Genomic DNA, 6990 nt, shown 5'->3' with positions numbered 1-6990 from the left:
TAAGCCCATAGTCACCACAACAGCATGATACTGGCATAAAAATAGGCACATAGACCAATGGAATAGAATAGAGAACCCAGAAATAAACCCAAATACTTACAGCCAACTGATCTTCATTAAAGCGAACAAAAACATAAAGTGGGGAAAGGACACCCTAATCAACAAATGGTGCTGGGATAATTGGCAAACCACATGTAAGAGAATGAAACTGAATCCTCATCTCTCACTTTATATAAAAATCAACTCAAGGACATGTGCAGTGGCTCACGCCTGTAATCCCAGCACTTTGGGAGGCCGAGGTGGGCAGATCACGAGGTCAAGAGATTGAGACAATCCTGGCCAACATGGTGAAACCCTGTCTCCATTAAAAATACAAAAATTTAGCTGGGTGTGGTGGCACACACCTATTGTCCCAGCTACTCAGGAGGCTGAGGTAGGAGAATCACTTAAGCCCGGGAAGCGGAGGTTGCAGTGAGCCAGGATCCCACCACTGCACTCCAGTCTTGGCGACAGAGCACGACTCCATCTCAAACAAAAAAAAACAACAAAAAAAATCAACTCAAGATGGATCAAAGACTTAAATCTAAAACCTGCAACTATAAAAATTCTAAAAGATGACGTCAGAAATACCCTTCTAGACAATGGCTTAGGCAAAGACTTCATGACCAAGAACCCAAAAGCAAATGCAACAAAAACAAAAGGTAAATAGGTGGGACTTAATCAAACTAAAGAGCTTCCGCACAGCAAAAGGAATAGTCAGCACAGTAAACAGACAACTGACAGAGTGGGAGAAAATCTTCACAATCTATACACAAAGGACAAATATCCAGAACCTACAAGGAATTCAAACAAATTAGCAAGAAAAAAACAACGCCATCAAAAGTGGTCTAAGGACACAAATAGACAATTCTCAAAAGAAGATATACAAATGGCCAACAAACATATGAAAAAATGCTCAGTATCACTAATGATCAGGGAAATGCAAATAAAAAACCACAATGCGACATCACTTTACTCCTGCAAGAATGACCATAATCAAAAAATCAAAAAATAATAGATGTTGGTGTGGATGCGTTGAACAGGGACCACTTCTACACTGCTGGTGGGAAGGTAAACTAATACAGCCACTATGAAAAAAAGTGTGGAGATTCCTTAAAGAACCGAAAGTAGACATACCATTTGATCAAGTGGCTTCACTTGTTCCTCTGCTTCAGGGTCTCTCACTTGTTGTAATCAAAGTGTCAACTAGAGTTGTACTATCTCAAAGGTCAACTGGGAAAAGATCAGTTTCAAAGCTCATTCACATGGTTGTTGGCAGAATTTGGTTCTTCCACTACTTTTCCCAGGGGAAAAGAAGTCATCATACAAAAAAAGATACTTGCACATCCATGTTTATAGCAGCACAATTCGCCAGTGAAAAACATGGAACCAGCCCAAATACCCATCAATCAACAAGTGGATAAGGAAATTGTCATATATATATATACAATATGGAATACTACATAGCCATAAAAAGGAATGAGTTAATGGCATTTGCAGCAACCTGGATGGAACTGGAGACTATTATTCTAAGTGAAGTAACTCAGGAATAGAAAACCAAATGTCATATGTTCTCACTCATAAGTGGGAGCTAAGCTATGAGGATGCAAAGGAATAAGAATGATACAATGGACTTTGGGAACTCAGGGAAAAGTGTGAGAGGGGGTGAGAAATAAAAAACTACAAATTGGGTTCAGTGATACTGCTCAGGTGATGGGTGCACCAAAATCTCACTAAAGAGCTTACTCATGTAACCAAATACTACCTGTTCCCCCAAAACCTATGGAAATAAATTTTTTTTTAAAAAAAAGAAAAAAATGTAAAGGCTGAAACACAATGCAAATCAAAAGGCAAATAACAAATGGTACAATGCATGCAACATATATGACAGATAAAGATTAATCTCTTTTGTATATAAAATACTCTTACAAACCAGTATTTTTTTTTGAGACGGAGTCTTGCTCTGTTGCCCAGGCTAGAGTACAATGGTGCAATCTCTGCTCACTGCCACCTCCGCCTCCTGGGTTCAAAGATTCTCCTGCTTCAGCCTCCCAAGTAGCTGGAATTACAGGTGCCTGCCACCATGCCCAGCTTTTTCTTTGTATTTTTGGTAGAGACGGGGTTTCACCATGTTGGCCAGGCTGGTCTCAAACTCCTGACCTCGTGATCTGCCTGCCTCAGCCTCCCAAAGTGCTGCAATTACAGGTGTGAGCCACTGTGCCCAGCCACAAACCAATAAATTTTAAAATCCAGTGGAAAAATAGGCAAAGGACGTTGTTAGACAATATACAAAAAGGAAAAGACGAATAGAGTCTAAACTTGTGAAAAAAAACACTCAATGCCTCTCATAAGAGAAATGAGCATGAAAAATGTATGATTTGCAACTTGCCAGATTAACAGAAATAAAAAAAGTTTGATATTACTTTGGGCATTTTCATATAGTATTTTTGGAAATGTAATTTGGCAAAAATCTTTTTAGAAGGCAATATCTATCAAAAATAAAAACATTTAAGTTAAAATGCATATTGATTTTAACTCAATCACTTCATGTGTAAGAATTAATTCTACAGGTATTCCCACATTAAACATATGTATAAGGGTATTAATTTAAGCAAAAGGTTGGAAACTGTCTACCTTTAGAAGACTTTCAAATATAATAATTGATATAATGAATTATATGGCCATTCCATTAGAATGAAATATACAGATATTTTATATGTATTGTTATGTAACTATTTGTCAAGTATATTGTGCAAAAATGAATATACACAGTGTGTATAATATGCTATCATTTGTGAAAAAACTATTCTGTATACATGTGCATATGAATATGCATTCTCTGTAATGACTCATTAAAAAGTGGCAAAAATCCTTGTCTTTAGGAAGATCTGGGGCTTCGATAGGAAGGAGTCTTTTATTTAGAACTTTTTGAACTTGTTCATGGATACTTTTAACCTTTTAAAGGTTAACATTTTCACATATGAAACACATTTAATAGGCAAGTTCTTCTCTGGTCTAGAAGAAATGTTACATAATTAGAAATCAAAGACACTGTGAAAACACTTATGCTCATGAGCACATACAATTCTAGTTTCAATCAAATAAAGTCTCTTGTGTTGACAAGACAAAATTAAAACCTTCAGCTTTCATTTCAGTTGTGCTAAAAATGAGCCAGGTAGTATCACTACAGTTACATTTGCTATGAGCCTTTCTTGCTCCAAAGACAATTTGGTTATCAGAAGGTGTTTGTGTGCAGCAAGTGGCATCTGTTGCCTATTTGTCAGGAGCAGAAGTCTGAGCACTTCGGTCCACTGCATCTTGTTTCAAAGTCGCCAAGGAAAACAATGCAGTCAAACACCGGGTGGAACACACATTGCTCACATACAGAAGAGACAGAGCAAGATCAGCTTCCCTAGTGGACTTCAGGCTCCCCTGACCAGAGGCTCCCTCTTGGCAGCTGACACAGGGTAGGTGGCCTGCACACACTCCTCTTGTGCTGAAGGACCCCCATCCCCTCCCCCACAGGAGACAGAGCAGTGGGGTTGGTCAGATGCCATATGATGCACACGGCTGCACACGCAAGCAGAGCAAAGGACTACACATTGACTCCGAAACAGAGGAAGATACTACTATATAAGATGGTAAGTTCAGCACAGACCCTGTGGACTCTTAGTCTCTTCAAAGGAAATGTTCCAGGCCCAAGGCCCACTCTCAAAACAACTGAGTAGGAGTTAAAAGACTATATGTATGGGATTCCATTTCCCAACAGTTTGGCCCTTTCACAAGGAAGAAATTAGAAGAGTCACAGAATTGAAAATGAGTTAGAAAATATACAGTTATCTTGAAAGTTTTATCCATAGGGAAGCAATATAATGAAGAATAAGAACTTAAGATTTGGAATCCATGTTTTATTTATTATCAATGGGCAATTGGGGAATGTTTAAAACTTCTCTGAACTTTAGTTTTCTTGTATGTAAAATGGGGCTAATACAATCAGCTTCCAACTTGTAATATGTTAACTGAGATAACACATAAAATCTCGGCCAGGCGCGGTGGCTCACGCCTGTAATCCCAGCAGTTTGAGAGGCCCAGGTAGGTGGACCACGAGGTCAGGAAATTGAGACCATCTTGGCTAACACAGTGAAACCCTGTCTCTACTAAAAATGCAAAACATTAGCTGGGCATGGTGGCGGGTGCCTGTAGTCCCAGCTACTAGGGAGGCTGAGGCAGGAGAATTGCTTGAGCCCAGGAGGCAGAGGTTGCATTGAGCCAAGATCGCACCACTGTACTTCAGTCTGGGTGACAGAGGGAGACTCTGTCTCAAAAAATATATAAATACAATACAATACAATACAATACAATACAATAAAATAAACTCCCTACACCACCTGTCCTAACACAGAGGTATTAAGTGCTCACTATAGGGTCAAACTTACAGGGAAATATGGGTGATGTAAATGCTGTTTTGAATTTTCTTTACAACTAAAAGAAGAAAATTAGCAAATAATGTTTCCAGACAGTTCTATTTAATACTTTACGTATTTGAGTAACTGACTAAAAAGCAAATGTTCATCAGGTTTTTTTGAGTTGCACAAAAGGAAAATACAGGGTTTGTTTGCCAAATTCATTTGGATATGAAGCCAACTTCATCAAACTTAAAAATTCTAACTCCTTGTGACCTAGGGTTCTCAAAAGAGCAGGTAGAATTAATACTGTTCTTGCATTAATGGTTCAAAGAAGTCATTATGTTTTGTTTCTTGATGCTGTAGATTTAACAACATACTGGTAGAGATGTGTAACTTCTTACATGGATTAGACATCAAGAAGCCAATGTGTACATATAAACTAAAAACTTAAAATGAATACATTCAGATATTAAAGTACAAAACTATATAACAAACACAAATTTGTTAATTTTCCACAAGGACCAAAACAACACTATTAATAAAGAGTAGTCTTTTTCATCACTCTCGAAAATTCTTCCTCATTTATTTTTCCATCTCCATCATGATCAGCTTCATCAAGCATTTCCTGTAAAACAAAATGTAAATACATGAATTACATTTAAAATGATATAAATGAAGTCAAACACATATTCAAAACCAAATTTTATTTTAAATGTATAAGTACAACTAGAATTAGAATTATAATCCTAAATTATCACAAGTTATAATTACATATAAATTATAATTATAAAAATAAGCAAAATCTACCCGAAGTTCATCATGTTAAATTTTCCCCTAGTTTGAGTAACCCTCTTGATACTGGTTAGTGTTATACTTCCAGTATCATCATCATCAAATAATTTGAAAGCCTTCAATATTTCTTCTTTTTCATCTTTTTTACTCTTTTAAAAAAGAAGCAACTACATAGTCTTTCATTTATTTATTTTATCAAGCTGGACTTACTAGATCCTTGGGGTCTAAAGCAGCAATGTGCCAAGTAGCTGAGTTCTGATTTTATTTATTGGTCTTTTAACAATTATGTACTCACATCTGCCCTCAAGGTGCTTAAATGTAGAGCTTGCTGAAGTGCAGGAGGCACAGGGTGGTAGAGAATGCATCTCTTATTAAACCTAGTAATTCAGATCCTTTACCAAAAATGTAAGCTTCAAAACAGGAAGGTTGTCTCTTGCAATGCTCCTTAGAATAGTGCCTGGCAAAAACAGGCACTCAATACATGTTTGCTGAATTCAAGGCTTCCAAATTCTGGCCCCATTCTCTCTATCCTGCAATACAGCCTCATTATTTCCTGACAGAAAACTCTTCTCCACATCATAGTCTTCTCATTACTACCCTGAAATCATATTTAATCTTGCTCTTCCTATCTCCCATCCTTAAAAACCTAGTTCCAATTCTTTCTCTATGAAACCTCTGATTGCTGCAGCCCTAAAATGTAGCAGGTTATTGCTAGTATTTCTTCGAAAAATAAAATCACAACTATATCATTTTTATACTCATAATGGCAAAAAAATCTTCAAAACTAATGGTACCAATTCCTTCTTTATCAATTTCAGCTATCATTTTTAAAATTTCTTCTTCCTTTGGTTCAAATCCTAAGGCCCACATTGCAATCTGAAATAGGAAGAAAATAAATTATAACATGCCATGATTTTATTTTAAGCTTTTTAACGCCCTATTAAGAGCTTTTCTCTTTTCTATTATGGACTGAGCATAAACATAGAAAACTAGGTCAGCAGGCCTGTGTTCCAATCCTACTGTGCCATCAGGTACATCACTGTTACACCCTGGCTTTTGCCTACTCATTTATAAAGCACAATTAAAATGCTTAACAAGATATTGTTTTGTTAACGCAGGGCAACCATATGCACTGAAGAGACTCTATATCAAGCTTTCAGAAGACTACTGTTAAAGAAAGCCTTAAAGATTGCCACAAATAATACGGTTTTAAAAATGATTTAGAATTAGAAATAATTTCAGAACCTTCTTTTACATCGATGGTTCCAGACCTATCGACATCAAATAAATTAAAGGCATCTTTAATTTCTTGCTTTTGGGATTCATTCCGTTCAATTTTTGCTGCTCTTTTCTTCCATTGATCTGAACTTGTATGGTAGTTAGATGTCTGTAATGCACACACATATGGGTGAAAGAAAAATTACATAACTGGAATAGTTAGCAGAACCAGAATAATTGATGACAAACTATTAAAGTACCTATTTCCTACTATATAATGAATCTCAACAGGAGTAAGGAAGGAATGCAGTTGCTGCCAGGGGCAGCCTTCCTTGCTCTGGGGGAAAAACTTCAGCTCCGGCCCTAGCACAAAGTTACAGCTTCACACTCACCATGTCCCCAGCCGGCACTCTCAGCCGGGACCTCCCGGCGTCACCTCCCACAGCCCCGCCCAACCCAAGTCTTTACAGCTCATAAGCGGTTGCTAAGGCCGCTCTCACCGACCTCTCTCAGCCCCGCCCGCCCAGCCTGAATG

At 37.6% G+C, this 6990-nt stretch overlaps 1 long non-coding RNA gene across 3 annotated transcripts; it reads right to left on the bottom strand.

The window, feature by feature from the left end:
- Positions 1-3932: 3932 nt before the first annotated feature.
- LOC105486133 (uncharacterized) lies at positions 3933-6959 on the bottom strand. 3 transcript variants are annotated; one of them, XR_011620993.1, is made up of 4 exons: positions 6848-6959; positions 6483-6624; positions 6032-6113; positions 3933-5070 (listed from the first exon to the last, which is right to left on the bottom strand). It is a non-coding gene; the product is annotated as an uncharacterized lncRNA (long non-coding RNA). The 3 variants fall into 3 exon arrangements; XR_011620994.1 differs by lacking the exon at positions 6848-6959 and adding an exon at positions 6716-6841; XR_011620995.1 differs by lacking the exon at positions 6032-6113 and having other exon boundaries at positions 6848-6954.
- Positions 6960-6990: the final 31 nt, after the last annotated feature.

Source organism: Macaca nemestrina, chromosome 3 (genome assembly GCF_043159975.1).
Source record: "Macaca nemestrina isolate mMacNem1 chromosome 3, mMacNem.hap1, whole genome shotgun sequence".
Classification (NCBI taxonomy): Eukaryota; Metazoa; Chordata; class Mammalia; order Primates; family Cercopithecidae; genus Macaca; species Macaca nemestrina.
Note: the sequence above shows the minus strand (reverse complement) of the source record. Positions and strands in the feature narration are given on the sequence as shown.